Raw genomic sequence first — 17,276 nt, 5'->3', positions numbered from 1 at the left:
TTTGCAAGTTTATAGGGCCGATAAAAGTGCTATCCTTTCTTCGTAGAGCTGTCGAGTAATTTGCTATCGCAATCGATGCTTCGCCTTTCGGGCGAAATTGCGACTTCTTTTTTGACTGCAGCAGTAGATTTTTGAGCGGTGGGCACCGCAAGCTTGCTCATCTTAGAAATAGTTTTCGCTTTATGAATACGCTTTTTTCTAAGGTTACGTCAAAATTTGTTATTAAGTTTAATTAGTGAATTGCACCACTGACACCTACTTTGCGGACCCGTTCTGCATTCAATCTTGCAACAGGGGTGAGAAGCCGGACGTACCTCCTTGCTCTGTCATCATCGTCACCATACAAGCCTATAATTATGTCCCCTGCAGGACGAAGGCGATCTCCAATTACCGCTGTCTTGCGCTAGCTGATCCCGATTTGCGCCTGCAAATTTTGTAACCTCATCACCCCACCTAGATTCCTGCCGTGCTCGACTGCGGTACACTTCTGTTGGTATCCATTCTGTAACTGTAATGGTCCACCCGTTATCTACCCTACGTATTACATAGCCTGGCCAGCTCCATTTCTTCCTCTTAAGGGTAACTAGAATATCGGCTATCGCCGTTCGCTCTCCGATTCACACCGCTCTGTTCGTGTCTCTTAATGTTGGGCTTAACATTTTTCGTTCCATCGCTCTTTGTGCGGTCCTCAACGTGTTCTCGAGATTCTTTGTTAATCTCCAAGTTACTTCCCCATATGTTAGCTCCGGTAGAATGCAATGATTGTACACTTTTTTTTTCAACGACAGTGGTAAGCTCCCAGTCAGCATTTGGGAATGCCTACCTCGTGTACTCCAGCCCAAGTTTATTCTTTTGTTAGTTTCCTTTCATGATCAGGATCCCCTGTGGGTACTTGACGTAGATAAACTTACTCATTTACAGACTCTAGAGGCTGATTGGCGATACTGAATTCTTGTTGCCTTGCGAGGCTATTGAACATTATCTTTGTCTTCTGCATAGTAATCTTCGATCTCACTCTTACGCTTTCTCGGTTAAGGTCGTCAATCATTTGTTGTAATTTCTCGCCATAGTTTCTGAATAGGACGATGTCATCTGCAAACCTAAGGTGGCTCATAAATTCGCCGTTGATCCTCACTCCTATGCCGTTCCACTCTAAGAGCTTGAGTACTTCTAAGCATGCTGTGAATAGCATTGGAGAGATTGTGTCTCCGTGCCTGACCCTTTTTCTGATAGGTAACTTTCTATTTTTGATGTGAAGAACCAAGGTAGCTGTGGAATCCTTGTAGATATTTGCCAATATATTTACGCATGCCTCCTGCACCCCTAGATTACGCAATGCCTCTATGACTGCTGGTATTTCTACTGAATCAAATGCATTTTCCTATCTATGAAAGCCATATAGAGAGGTCGATTGTATACCGCAGATTTCTCGATTACCTGATCCATGACATGGATATCATCCACCACACAATATCCCTTCCTAAAGCCAGCCTGTTCTCTTGGTTGACTGAAGTGAAGTGTTGCCCTAATTCTATCGGAAATTATCTTGGTGAAATTTGTATATACTAATGAAAGCAAGCTAATGGGTCTGTAATTCTTCAATTCTTTAACGTCTCCCTTCTTAAGGATTAGTATAATTTTGGCGTTCTTGCAGCTCTCTGGTACAATTGAAGTCGTCAGGGCCGCAAGCTTTTCAAGCATGATATCTCCTCCACCTTTGATTATATCGACTGTTATTCCATCTTCTCCAGAAGCTTTTCCCCCGGTAATGTCTTACAAGGCCCTTCTAACTTCATCGCTAGTTATAGAAGGAGCCTCTGTATGCTGTCCATCACTTCTTCGAATGAAAGTATCTTTGCTGCTCTGGGAACTGTACAGGTCAGTATAGAATTCTTCCGCTGCTTTAACTATGTTATCGAAATTACTTATGATAATACTGTCACGTAGCTGCGACGCTGAAGTAAACAGTCGTAAAACTGTGTATGACGAAATTGGTTGTTTATTGGGCGAACCTGCGCCCACAAAAGCAAGCTACACTCAAAGCACAACGATAGCGGCGAACACAGTCGGCGATCGTCGAAAATCTGATCAGCGGCGAAACGCGTCGGCTTTTATACCTGAGTCATCGAAGGTTCCAGATTAATCCCTGATGCCCGCATGTCTTCCAGAAAGTTCTAGACAATTCGCGTGGGTCATACACTCAGATAACATAAGCGTCGGTGAAAACAGGCAACGGAAAGAAGCATCGATAACGTTCTAGAAACTTCCGATACAGGCGCGTCCTGCGCCGAGCGATAACGTTTAACATTTGTTAGCCGGTGGAAAGCGGCCACCGGTGAAAGATAGACATGTATACGTGTCAATACCCTCCCCTTAAAAAGCATCGTCCCGATGCTAAAAACACGAAAGCGAAAACAAAACCACGCGTACAGAAAGGGACAAAAATAACAAAGCAACAAAGGACCTAAGTTCGTCAGCGGGTGTAGAAAGGCTTAAGACGCACTACATGGATGACTTCAGGTCGTGCGCGGCGCCGCTGTGATTGCGAAATACCGTCTCGCACGACCTCATAGTCCAGTGCGCCAATACGTCGGATGATCTTATATGGTCCGAATTCTCGTATCGGAGTCCAGACCCAAACACGGTCGCCGGGCTGGTACTCGACGTAGCGTCGTCGAAGATTGTAGTTTCGGCTGTCGGTCCTCTGCTGGTTCTTGATGCGCAGGCGGGCGAGCTGTCGACCTTCTTCGGCACGCTGCAAATAGGTGGCAACGTCGACATTTTCTTCGTCGGTGACGTCCGGTAGCATATCGCGTCAAGCGTCGTTGCCGGGCTGCTTCCGTAGACCAGGTTGAACGGCGCCATGGGCGTCGTTTCTTGCACGGCCGTGTTGTATGCGAAGGTAACGTACGGAAGGATGGCATCCCACGTCTTGTGTTCGACGTCGACGTACATTGCCAGCATGTCGGCGATGGTCTTATTTAGGCGCTCGGTGAGGCCATTCGTCTGCGGGTGGTAGGCGGTGGTCCGGCGATGGCTTGTCTGGCTGTATCGCAGGATGGCTTGAGTTAGTTCTGCCGTAAAGGCCGTGCCTCTGTCGGTGATGAGGACTTCTGGAGCACCGTGACGCAGGAGAATGTTCTCAACGAAGAATCGGGCTACCTCGGCGGCACTGCCTTTGGGCAAGGCTTTTGTTTCGACGTAGCGGGTGAGGTAGTCCGTAGCTACGACGATCCATTTATTCCCGGACGTCGACGTCGGAAAAGGCCCCAGTAAGTCCATCCCGATCTGCTGGAACGGTCGGCGAGGTGGTTCGATCGGCTGTAGAAGTCCGGCTGGCCTTGTCGGCGGTGTTTTGCGCCGTTGAGAGTCTCGGCATGTCCTTACGTAATGGGCGACGTGGGCAGAGAGGTGAGGCCAGTAGTATTTTTCTTGTATCCTCGCGAGCGTGCGGGAAACACCGAGGTGTCCAGCCGTTGGGTCGTCATGGAGAGCTTGCAGAACCTCTGGACGCAATGCTGAGGGTACCACGAGGACGTAGTTGGCTCGGAGAGGCGAAAAGTTCTTCTTTAGGAGAATGTCGTTTTGCAAGACAATTGCACTCTGGTTTCTAAGAGAACCTCTGCCCTTTCCTTTCGTACGACGCTCGTGAAGGTCCGCACGAAGTTCTCACGAAAAAGGTCCCAGGTTACCAGGGTGGTCTCTCTGTTCTCAAACCAGGTCCGTGCAGCATCGTCCAACGAAAAATAGACATGGCGCAGGTTGTCGTCGTCGCTCCATTTGTTGAACGTCGCGGTCCTCTCGTATGTCTCCAGCTAGGATTAAGGGTCTTCAGCCGATTATCCACGGAAGGTCGGGGGCTCCCGAGGTTGTTGCAGCAGGATGGGGGACGCTGGGGCTGCCATTGGGGTCGTTGACTTGGCCTTGATCGCTGTGGTCTTCTCGGGAAGAAGTCCGTACTCCGGTAGAAGTCCTTGCTGCCTACGGCTTGCTCGATGGTCCTTGGCGACGTTGGCGTTATTCTCCGGTTTCGGGCTTGGATCGCGGATTTGCGGGGGCGTTCGCTGCATGAACGCACTAGCACCTCCACCAGATGTCACGTAGCTGTGACGCTGAAGTAAACAGTCTTAAAACTGTGTATGACGAAATTGGTTGTTTATTGGGCGAACCTGTGCCCACAAAAGCAAGCTACACTCAAAGCACAACGATAGCGGCGAACACAGCGAACACAGAGCACGGCGATTTCGGCGATAGTCAAAAATCTGATCAGTGGCGAAACGCGTCGGCTTTTATACCTGAGTCATCGAAGGTTCCAGATTAATCCCTGATGCCCGCATGTCTTTCAGAAAGTTCTAAACAATTCGCATCGGTCATACAATCAGATAACTTAAGCGTCGGTGAAAACAGGTAACGGAAAGAAGCATCGATAACGTTCTAGAAACTTCCGATACAGGCGCGTCCTGCGCCGAGGGATAACGTTTAACATTTGTTAGCCGGTGGAAAGCGGCCACCGGTGAAAGATAGACATGTATACGTGTCAATACCCTGCTGATCTTTCAGCGCATACATTTTGCCTTGTCCTATGCCACGCTTGTTTCTGACTGATTTCATGCTGCGTCCATATTTTACTGTTTCCTCAATCTTTTCCACATTTTTATGTCGAATATCCTTACCTTCTTCTTGTTCATGAGTTTTTACAATTCAGCGAATTCTATATAATCTCTAGAGTTTGCGACTTTCATCTTTTGTCGTTTCTTTATTAGGTCCTTTGTTACTTCGGAGAGCTTACTTGTTACTTTGGAGAGCTTACTTACTTAATAGCCTTGGTGCCTTACCTCCCACTTCAATTGCTGCTTCTGAGATCACTTTAGTTACGGTTTTAATAATTACCTCTATGTTGTCTTTATCTTCCTGTTTAGGAAGATAATTTAGCTGCATATTTTTTGCGAGCACCAGTCGGAATTGGTCTGCTTTAACCCTTACTGCATCTAGGTTGGCTTCTTTCTTCTTGACTAATTTTACTCTTTCTATCTTGAAATTGAGCGAAATCCTAGACCTCACTAACCTATGGTGACTTCACTTTACCTTACCTAACACGTCTACATCTTGCACTAGGCTGGGGTCGGCACAGAGTCTGAAATCTATTTTATTCCTTGTTTCGACATTGGGGCTTTTCCAGGTGCACTTCCCGTTGCTGGGCTTCCTCAAGAAGGTATTCGTTATTTGGAGCCTATTCCTTCCCGCGAATTTTAACATCTCTCCTCTAGCATTCCTAGAATTGATGCCTTAGTTGCCAATTGCTCGCTCACCAGCTTGCTTTTCCCCCACTTTTGCATTGAAGTCGCCGATGACTTCAGTATACTGATTATTGCACGTATGCACCTTTCTCATCCCTAATTCAACATCCTCATAAAACTATTCTGTTGCTTCTTCATCGTGACTGGTGGCTGGGGCGTAGGCTTGCACTATCTTGATTCTATACCTCCTATTCAGGTTTAATACGATCATTGCTATGCTCTCATTAATGCTGTAGAATTCATCAATGTTGGCCGCTATGTCCTTATGGATTAGGAGTCCTACCCAGTGTTCTCTCTTATCTGGAATACCTCTGTAGAAGAGGACGTTTCCGTTAGTGGGCACTGTATAAACATCACCAGTTCTTCTCACCTTACTAAGGCCAATAATATCCCAGGCAATACTTGATAATTGTTCAAAAAGCCCTGTTAAACTAGCCTTACTTGACATGATGCTAGTGTGGAACGTTGCCAAGTTCAGTTTCCAGTGGCGGCCTGTGCGGATCCAGAGATTCTTAGCACCCTCTGCCGCGTCGCAGGTCTGACCGCCGCCTTAGTCAGGTGCTCCGCACCCGCTGAGGACTGAGGGTCATGGGTTTGTTGTAGGAGTCATGAGGGAGGTAGTGGCCGAATACTGCAAGAGGGAGGCCAATTTCTGTTTTGGTCAGGCAGTGACTTTGTTGAAGCTTGTGGGCCTTCCTGGTTGCAGCTGGACTAGTATAGCCCTACTAGCTCTCAGCAATTTTTTGTCTGTGTCAGGTGCCACTCCATGCTTGAAAAAAATGGGAGGACGCTTGCGTCACCTTTAAGAGTGGAACGCGATAGCGTTATCGGGCCCCGCTCCCATCGCATTTTTCTTTCAGCTGGCATCACTGCAACACAGAGTGGGAAAGCCAGCCTACGAAGACCAAGCTTACTCCGATCCCCTTAAAGTCGGCTTCACTTTAAAACAGAAATGCATTGCTGGGAAGAAGTCTTTCCACGGGCTATAAAAGTCGTGTTCTATTAAAATGTGAAGACCCTAGCACCTTTTTTTGATTATTTTATTCATTGTTTGCTATTGCCCCGACCGCGCGCCTGTCCAAAACGCATTAGGCAGGCGAAGTCCCAAGTTCACCTGCCGCGGATGCGAGCGCCATCTGGATAGCATTTTCCCAAGTAAACTACCCGAGCGCGCCGTAGTTGGTATGGTAGAAATGCTGGACAAGGGGTGTGTGTTTGTGTGTCCTCTTAACAGAATTATGTTTTCTCGTACATTCAAATTACAATCCGACGCCACCATGTCCGTAGGTTGTGCTTGAGTCGTACTTTACCATTTTATTGCGATAGCAATTATATGAACTCATCAAGCGGATTTCTGCCGTCATCGTCGCCGTCACCATGAGGTTCCTATAAATTCCCACGGCGATGAAATCGTCGCCCCGCGCCGTATGCTATATGCGCGAGTGCACGCGCGCGAGGGACACGCGCTTTCACGGGGAGCGGCCGCACGGCGGAGAGATAACGCGACTTCTTCCGTCGCACGAAACGCCGTGGGCGCACGGGAGGGAGGGAGGGGAGGCGACGTTTAGCTGCGGCATCAAATGCATGTTTACATAAATAGGTTGCGAGCGAGAAGGTGGTAAAGACTTCCGACGCTGCTCGACGAATGTCCCGTTCTGATCTCGTCGAAAGCCTACGAGCTGCCGCCAGAGGTACCGGAAATAGTCACCAACGCCGCTCACGTTCGATGCGAACTCGGGCAATACGCTGACGGCGTCGACAACAGTTCTGCACGTTGCTGGTTCTGCTACATGTCCAACTTTATACAGCTGATAAAAATAATATCGTTACTCCGTATAGCTCTATACTAATTTGATATCGCAATTGATGCTTCGCCTTTCGGGTGAAACTGCGACATTTCGGGTGAAACTGCGGAGGGCCTGCGCGGTCTGGGTGGTTCTGGATGATTTTCTCCACCACGCACGCCGCCATCCACGCCGAGCCCGGCACCGACACGGGATTTTCTGCGACACGGGGCCAGCGTAAGGCGTCGACCTGTGTATGTGCATGCCTTCTGGGTCTTGAGCTAGTTTTATTATAGTCACATGGCGAAGTCACTGCAATCAATCTGCAATGACGTCAGAGTGCAAGTTGCTATGCCCAACTGAGCCTTCTGCTGGCAGCCTTATACACAGAAGCAGACGTCCGTACCGTTCCCATTTTGCTCTGTGTTCCAAACAAGTTAGGACTAAAACAAAGTTTATTTGAATATTTGTGCACATGGGCGCTTTACATTTCTTATAGAATATGGCAATAATAAAACAATGCGACACCATTGAAAAAACGAACAGGGCAATACATTTTTCTGAAACAGAGTGTGCTCGCATGGAACCACCCCGCTTTTGCGCTTGCACTTCATTTACGATGATACACGCCGCGAAACGGCCATACGTTCTTTTCCTGCATAGCCCAAACACACGCGAATTTAGGCGCCGTTCAAGGTTACTGGGTTGCTCATGGGTCGTTCCCTGTAAATTTATTAAACGTGTGCGTAGTAAGTACTATGACCACCACACTATCTACATATGTAGACTGTGAAAATGAATAGATAAAGATGTGTGCTAATTTTTTATTGTCGATAAGTTTTATTTTCAAGTAAGTTAATTGTTCCAGTCAGACTCTCCTATAGGCATATCTTACTATATAAGCTTCAATGGAGGCACGTCGCGCGCCTTGAGGAGGAGTGACTAGTGTTTTTCAGCAAACGCATTTTGTTCTACGCAAGCGTTTAAGGACAGTTTGGTAGCTATGTGATTTTTTCACAGTAAGCTGCTCAGCGCCCCAATCGCCTTATCATGCTTGGCGCTAGGTATACGCCCTATCTGTCCTTTTAGGCCAAAGTTTGCACGTGTGGCTTTATTTTGGGGTGGCAGCTACGTTGTTTCACTGGTTATAGATAATCAATAATTTATTCAAAGCCTCAAGAAATAGACAGAACAGTTAGAGGTGGGAGTGGCTGTAGCGTAGTGCCAGTACTTCCTTAAGAGCCCACGGCATCGGCACTCTGTCAGTTACTTGGTGAGAAGCGTTCACTGCGTGGCACTATGATTGGAAGCCATATTCGCATAATGATCACATAGCGCGTACGAATTGAGGTGACTGTTCTCACATGCCGTCTCGTCATGATGGCAGTAGTTCTTTACGCCTCCGCATTTTAACAGCGGAGTGGTTTAAGCTCTTGGTTAGGCCGCGTAGTGCGAACAAAAACTACCCATGGCGATGACGTCACCGCGCGTTGCCTAGTAACCACCACACGGAGCGGCGGGTGCTTCATCTCCTCTCCCTCCAGCCACACACCGGAAAGTGTGGAGGCGCAGCTTGGCCGTGACCTCACCGAAAGCTCGGATTTGAAGCGAGGCGGCAGAACTCTTTTCGACTCTGTGCCGTGCACATGTTCCCTTGACATGGGACGTTAAGAAGAGGGAAGGAGAGCATGCGCGGGGCGCGCGCTATGTTCGGGAGAGAAAACGAAAATAAGAGCGAGGAAGAGAAATTGTAGCAGCACCAACGATGCAACGCGCAGACTTGCTGCTGACGCCGTCCGCGTTCCCCCGCGTTCGTGCCGAACGCGCGCGGCGTCCGTAACTACAGCCGGCGCCCCTGGCGGCGGCTCGGCAGGTTTCGACCAGCCATGCCCCGGCAAGTGTGAAGGGGCCGCTTGGCCGCACTTAGCAGAGCCTAGCAAAACCTAGTAATAACTTGACCAAGCCTATAAACATCTTAGCAAAACTTAGCAAAACCTAGCAACAACTTATCAACACCAGCAACAACTTAATCAAGATACGTACAAGCTGGAAGAAGCTAGGTGATCACAAGCTCCGCTGCTCACTCTAGTCTTTCAACCACTAATGCAAGCTGTCCACATGTTTTTCCTTTGATATTAAGCGTGAAACTTTTTGTGATCATGTTAATATTTTCCCTTAAGGAAGGCATCAAATCTCTAGACCTCCAGGTTTTGCAGCACGGGTGTCATCTGATGCTCGCTCCGTGTTAACTATGCCATCTTAAGAAACTGCAGGCACACCAAGTTTCCTGACAGTCAACACCTTTTAAATGTGCTAAAGCAATCGAAAATAACATGTTATTAGTTTTTAGCGCAAAGAAACGCACGACAAGAGAGAAGACACACATGACACTTTCGTTTCGCGCGTTTCTTTGCTCTAAAAAGTATTAACATGCTATACCAACTAGCCCACCTGTGTGTTTTGTCGAAAAATAACATTCTTCCCCATGTTCCTGAACGTTTAATTGTTGGAATGCTACGGTTACATATGTGTGTTATTCTCGACCTCTGAATACAATCTTGTAAAACGGGAGGCAATACTTGCACCATCAATTTATTTCATACTTAATTACTACCTCCATACTAGGTTACCCTAGGGTTACATGGTGTCGGCTTATTTATTTGTTTAAGTTTTCAAGGCACATAGGCACTACAAAAGAATTTGGCACAACAGAACACAAAATGCAGAATACTAACATACATGATTGTACTATTCCCTTAATAAATACTGGTCTAGAAACTTGTCTCCGGAATGGCAGCGAGTGATCCAAGTAGATTGTTCCAGTCGATGTAAGTGCGGGAAAAAAAGAACCTAAATAGAAGGTGTACAAACAAGCGACACAGCAACTTTCTGCAAGGAATCAGTACGGGATGAAATGTTGGAAGAAGGCGCAGTTAGTGGCCGTTTTGGAGGAAAAGATCACGTTTTTGCAACGCAGCTTCTGTATCATATCTATGGTCATCCGTGCGCGCCTAATACCATCAATATAACTTAGGGCTTAGAGATTGACTCCAACCAAATAAGGAAATTTACTAGCCCGACGTTTCGGAACAAATTCGGCTCCTTCTTCAGGGGGTATTCTTCGGAGGTGGTGGTGTGCCGCTTTTAAAAGGTCCATCGTAAGAAAGGAGAGGAAGGTGGGGAGAGGGCAAGGTGCGGAGACACTTGACGGGGCACCTGTTCTAGACAGACGAAAGAGGTGGTGGGGGTTGGGGCTTCGGCGTCGCTGCTCGGCTGGGTTGACCGATGCTGGGCGCCCTTTAGTCACAGGAATGCGTTGACGAGGGACAGGGGGGAGGGGGACGAGATGTTTTGGTGTTGCTGACCTAGAGCGGGGGGTCTTTTCTTCCCTTCGTCGCGTCTGCAAGGCCATGAACATACAAAGATTGTAGCAGCACCTTGTAGACGCGACGAAGGGAAGAAAGGACCCCCCGCTCTAGGTCCGCAACACCAAAATATCTCGTCCCCCCCCCCCTGTCCCTCGTCAACGCATTCCCGCGACTAAAGGGCGCCCAGCATCGGTCAACCCAGCCGGCCAGCGACGCCGAAGCCCCCACCCCCACCACCTCTTTCGTCTGTCTAGAACCGGTGCCCCGTCAAGTGTCTCCACACCTTACCCTCTCTCCCCCTTCTTCTCCTTTCTTACGATGGACCTTTTAAAAGCGGCACACCACCACCTCCGAAGAATACCCCCTGAAGAAGGAGCCGAATTGGTTCCGAAACGTCGGGCTAGTAAATTTCCTTAATTGGTTGGAGTCAATCTCCAAGTCTTAATCACTTTTCCCAACCATACCGGTAATTCTGTCGAAATGTTTAGCCTCAATAAAACAGTATCCGAATCTCTCTGTATGCGCTTCGCGTGTCTTTATACACAAATGTATTTCTTAAAATAATGTTTTTTTCCAGGTGGTGTGCACATACTCTCAGAGGTTGACAGCATTAATGAAGAGACAGCACGACTCAAAAATGAAAGTGATGTAAATATATTCATCCTGATTAGTCACGTTGGTTTCGACGTTGATAAAATACTTGCGGAAAGGTGTCCCGATCTCGACCTTATAGTTGGAGGTCACACGAACACTTTTCTTTACACTGGTATGTATGTTTCTTTTTTATTAGACAGAAGAGTATAAGACGAATGTACAAGATTTGTATTTCATATAAAACAGTGCACAACAAGCCTAAATCTCCCACTTCGTGGAGCGAGCGCTTGATGCGTAAAACTAGCATTCCCCTTACGCATCTCTGGTTGCATTTATGCCTTTCAGATATGTACAATACATGCATTACTCGACTTGAGAGCATTGAATAAGCACTGCAGTTTACGTAGGAATAAGTAGAATACGTAAACGCCAGAGCCTCTGTATTTCTAAATTTGCGAAATAATCCTTCAAATATATTGTTTTATGAGATAGGCCATACCAAACAACAATACCTCACGAATGCTCTAAAGAGTCCTTCAAGAAAAAAATACATTATTTTACAGCCAAGTATATGAAAATGTAACAAAAAACACAAACAAACCAAGAATCTGTAGTGAACGTTGTACAGATTTTATTATTTCAAGCAAAATTTTAGTCATGAAGCTATGAAGAAAAGATGGAATGCACATTGCCAAACAATGCAACGCTATTAAGTTGGTTTACACCTCCAGCTTTCAAGGTACAGCTTGCGCCTACATTATTACTACTATACACGCTATACCAGAAGCAATAGAACAACTGAAATTATCATGTTTATTTTGAAATAATTACGCACAACATGAGAATGGTACCATGAAGACCTAAGATTTGAATGAATTAGTGACATAATAATTTGCAGTATTTGTTTGAGTCTTAAGATACAAACGTTGCCGTAATGCCGAAACTAAGGCTAGGTACACAAAGTCAAAAGTACACATATTTAAATTTACGAATTGCAGCCGGTAAGTTCCTAAGATTGTTTTACTGGAACAACTTTTCAGAATGACCACAGTTTTGAGATATTCATTCCAAAAGATGCGACGAAGTATATAACCGTTCTGGTTACTTTTGTTATTCAATGCATAAAACAAAGGTTTGGGAAAAGACAAAGTGGAACATAAGTGCAGTTTACAACAAGTTTCACGGTGTATATGTCGAAACTCCTGCGATCCTTAGAAATTGTTACAAGTGAACACGCCTTGAAAACTCGCCGGATACAATTAGTAAATTGCAATACGTGCCATGAAGCAACTAAAAGTTAATTAGTGAATGTTTGATACTTACTGGATCATACATTTCGATTTCTCATGCGATCATTATCCCCTGATTCGAGTAATCAAGCCCCAGGACTACAATTACGCTTTTGCTACAGGCAATTTTTAAGAATTTTGCGTATCCTAAAAATACATTCTGTATGTCAGCGGAAAATTAATTTTACAGTGTCCTTTCGCCACTCTACCATGAGCCATAAGTCAAATAACAAAAACTCTACAAATTCATAACTGTGAAATCACCGCCATTGCTGCTCGTCCTAAATATCGTTGTCCTACACGTCTGCCTCCGCACCTCGAAGATATCAGACTTTAAAGCGGCAATCACATGATCATGATATCTGTCGCGTCTGGGGTGTGGGGTAACCGCATTGACGCGACAGTGTCAAAAAAGTAACGGCAATTTTCCAAGGTGGCAAATTAAGTACTATTGACACGTATACATGTTTATCTTTCACCGGTGGCCGCTTTCCACCGGCTAACAAATGTTAAACGTTATCGCTCGGCGCAGGACGCGCCTGTATCGGAAGTTTCTAGAACGTTGTCGATGCTTCTTTCCATTGCCTGTTTTCACCGACGCTTATGTTATCTGATTGCATGACTGACGCGAATTGTCCAGAACTTTCTGGAAGACACGCGGGCATCAGGGAATAATCTAGAACCTTCGATGACTCAGGTATAAAAGCCGACGCATTTCGCCGCTGATCAGATTTTCGACGATCGCCGACTGTGTTCGCCGCTATCGTTGTGCTTTGAGTGTACCTTGCTTTTGTGGGCACAGGTTCGCCCAATAAACAACCAGTTTCGTCGTACACAGTTTTACGACTGTTTTCTTCAGCGTCACTACTACATGACATCTGGTGGAGGTGCTAGTGCGTTCATGCAGAGAACGCCCCCGCAAAGCCGCGATCCAAAACCGAAACCGAAGGACAACGCAAACGTCACCAAGGACCAGCGAGCTAGCCGTAGGCAACAAGGACTTCTGCCGGAGTACGGACTTCTTCCCGAGAAGACCACAGCGATCAAGGCCAAGTCAACGACCCCAATGGCAGCCCCAGCGTCCCCCATCCTGCTGCAACAACCTCGGGAGCCCCCGACCTTCCGTGGATCATCGGCTGAAGACCCTGAAACCTGGCTGGAGACATACGAGCGGACCGCGACGTTCAACAAATGGAGCGACGACGACAAGCTGCGCCATGTCTATTTTTCGTTGGATGACGCTGCTCGGACCTGGTTTGAGAACCGAGAGACCACCCTGGTTACGTGGGACCTTTTTCGTGAAAACTTTGTGAGGACCTTCACGAGTGTCGTACGAAAGGAGAGGGCAGAGGTTCTCTTAGAAACCAGAGTGCAATCGCCGAACGAGAACATCGCGATCTTCACGGAGGAGATGACTCGCCTCTTCCGCCACGCCGACCCCGATATGTCTGAAGAAAAAAAAGTTCGGTTCTTGATGCGGGGTGTCAAAGACCAACTATTCGCCGGATTGATGCGCAACCCGCCCAAGACTGTCGCCGAATTTCTTTCCGAGGCTACAACGATTGAGAAGACGCTTGAAATGCGCGTCAGGCAATACAATCGCCGTGCCCTGACCAACTACGCCGACGCTCAAGCGCTAGGCACCGACGACCTGCGCGAGACCATCAGAGCGGTCGTTCGCGAGGAGCTGCATAAGCTTTTTCCCAGGTCGCAGCCTCACGTGGCATCTATCGCCGACGTCGTCAAAGACGAAGTTCAGCGCTTACTTGGAGTTCCCGATGTGCAGCCACAATCGCCGCAACCCCAGCCGGAAGCGCTGACCTACGCCGCCGTCGCCCGTCGTCAAGGCCACCCTCCGCGCTCGCGCAAGGGCCCCGTCCACCGCCGCCGCCGCCAGCACGCCCGCCCGTCGCCCAGCGCAGCTACCAGAGGAAGACGGACATTTGGCGCGCCCCCGACCACGGCCCGCTCTGCTATCACTGCGGGGAAGACGGCCATGTCTACCGCCGATGCCCATACCGCGAGATGGGCCTACGAGGGTTCCCTGTCAACGCGCCGCGTCCCGATCGAGGTGAACGACCGCGCGACATCGCCGACTACCTCGCCGGAGCCCAGTGGCAACCACGACGATCCTCACGCTCGCCGTCACCAGGCCGCTACATCTCGCCGCATCGCCGTCAGTACAACGGTCCCACCCGGGGCCGATCTCCCAGCCCTTACCCGGAAAACTAAAGGCAGCAACCGATGGAGGTGCGGTTGCTGTACGACGCAATGCCGAAGATCCTCCGACGCCGCCGACGACGACGATTCCCGATTCATCACGACGAGATATCAGCATGCCGCCTAGCAACAGCCTTGACAACACTTCGCCGCCGAAAGAAGACCTTCCGACGCGATGTAGCAGCAGCAGAGCAAGCCGACGCAGCCGTGATCCGACGCCACGAATTAACCGCAACGCCAGACGCCGGTCTACCGATCTAGACGTGCTCATCGATGGCCATAACGTCACCGTTCTCGTCGACACTGGAGCCGACTATTCCGTCTTCAGTGGCCCATTCGCCGCCAAGTTGAAGAAGGTGAAAACAGCCTGGCAAGGACCCGATATCCGGACAGCGGGAGGCCACCTAATAACGCCGACTGGAATCTGCACAGCGCGAGTCACAGTAAACAACCGCACTTACCCGGCGAGCTTCGTAATCCTGCAGCACTGCTCCAGGGATGTCATCCTAGGCATGGACTTTCTAAATCAACACGGTGCAGTCATCGACTTAAGGTCCAAGTCGATAACTATTTCAACACACAAAGCGATACCACCTTATACAAACATCAGTTACCATGCCTTCAATGTGCTTGAAGAACAAGTCACCATTCCGCCTCGCTCAAGCGTAATGATTTCCGTTGGTACCGAGGTGCCTGCAGACATGGAGGGCATCATCGGGGGCGATCATCACTTACTGCTTGACCGTGAAATTTGCGTCGCTAGAGGCATAGCTGAGCTACGTGCAGGGAAAGCAAGGCTGATGCTCACGAACTTCAGCCCCGAATACAAGCACATTAACAAAGGCACCACGGTCGCCTACATCGACGAAATAGAACAAGCCAGCAGTGCTTTCGCCTTCACGGATTCCAGTGCACCTGCAACGACGACTATAATACCTGAACCAACTTTCGACGTCAATCAGAACCTTCCTAGGCACTAGAAAGAACAACTAAAGGCTCTGCTCCTGCAATACGAGGACTGCTTCTCTTCGTCGTCAAAAGTTCGACAAACCCCTGTCGCCAAGCACCGCATCATAACCGACGAAAATGTCCGGCCACTCCGTCAGAGCCCGTACCGTGTTTCGGCGCGCGAACGCGAGGCCATAAGGCAACAAGTCGACGAAATGCTACGCGACATCATCCAGCCGTCCAAGAGTCCATGGGCGTCCCCCGTGGTGTTAGTGAAGAAGAAGGATGGAACCCTACGTTTCTGCGTCGATTATCGTCGCCTCAACAAAATCACGAAGAAGGACGTGTACCCCCTCCCACGGATTGACGACGCCTTGGATCGACTCTACAACGCAAAGTATTTTACGTCGATGGACCTCAAAACCGGCTACTGGCAAATCGAAGTCGACGAGAGGGACCGGGAGAAGACTGCCTTTATAACACCAGACGGACTGTTCGAGTTCAAGGTCATGCCGTTTGGTCTTTGCTCGGCGCCTGCCACTTTCCAACGTGTCATGGATACTGTACTGGCAGGCTTGAAGTGGCAGACTTGCCTCGTCTATTTGGACGACGTCGATGTGTTTGCCTCAAGCTTCGAGGAACACCTCCGGCGCCTTGAAACAGTTCTTCAAGCAATCAAGACCTCCGGACTCACGTTGAAGCCAGAAAAGTGCCGCTTCGCATATGAGGAGCTCTTGTTTTTGGGCCACGTCATCAACAAGTCTGGAGTGCGCCCCGACCCTCAGAAAACTGCGGCCATCTCCAACTTTCCTACGCCCGCTGAAAAGAAGGCAGTGCGTAGATTTCTTGGACTGTGCGCCTATTACAGGCGCTTCGTCAAGAATTTTTCACGGATCGCTGAGCCACTGACGTATCTCACGAAGGCCGACGTCGAGTTCAAGGGGGAGACGCCGCAAGTCCAAGCATTTGAAGAACTGAAGCGACGCCTGCAATCGGCGCCAATACTTGCGCATTTCGACGAAAATGCCGATACCGAAGTCCACACCTACACAAGCAGCGTAGGACTCGGCGCCGCGCTTCTGCAGAGGACTGACGGACTAGAAAGGGTTGTAAGTTACGCTAGCCGGTCGCTATCGAAGGCGGAAGCAAATTATTCCACAACAGAATAGGAGTGCCTCGCCATCATCTGGGCTACATCAAAGTTTCGCCCCTACCTCTATGGCAGGCCCTTTAAAGTTGTGAGCGACCACCACGCCTTGTGTTGGCTAGCTAACTTGAAGGATCCTTCAGGTCGCCTCGCACGATGGAGCCTGAGACTTCAAGCATTCGACATCACCGTCGTTTACAAATCCGGGCGAAAGCACGCTGACGCCGATTGTTTGTCGCACGCCCCCGTCGAACCGCCGCCACAAGACGACCAGGATGACGGCACTTTCTTGGGACCCATCAGTGCCGACGAATTCGCCGAACAACAGCGAGCCGACCCGGAACTAAGGAGCCTTGTAGACTACCTGGAAGGCAAGACCATCATTGTGCCGAAGGTGTTCAGGCGAGGATTGGCGTCGTTCTTCTTGCAAAACGACATTCTCCTAAAGAAGAACTTCTCGCCTCTCCGAGCCAACTACCTCCCCGTGGTACCCTCAGCATTGCGTCCAGAGGTTCTGCAAGCTCTCCATGACGACCCAACGGCTGGACATGTCGGTTTTTCCCGCACTCTCGCGAGGATACAAGAAAAATACTACTGGCCTCGCCTCTCTGCTGACGTCGCCCATTACG

This window comes from Dermacentor silvarum, chromosome 5 (assembly GCF_013339745.2).
Source record: "Dermacentor silvarum isolate Dsil-2018 chromosome 5, BIME_Dsil_1.4, whole genome shotgun sequence".
Classification (NCBI taxonomy): domain Eukaryota; kingdom Metazoa; phylum Arthropoda; class Arachnida; order Ixodida; family Ixodidae; genus Dermacentor; species Dermacentor silvarum.
This window is presented reverse-complemented; position numbering follows the sequence as displayed.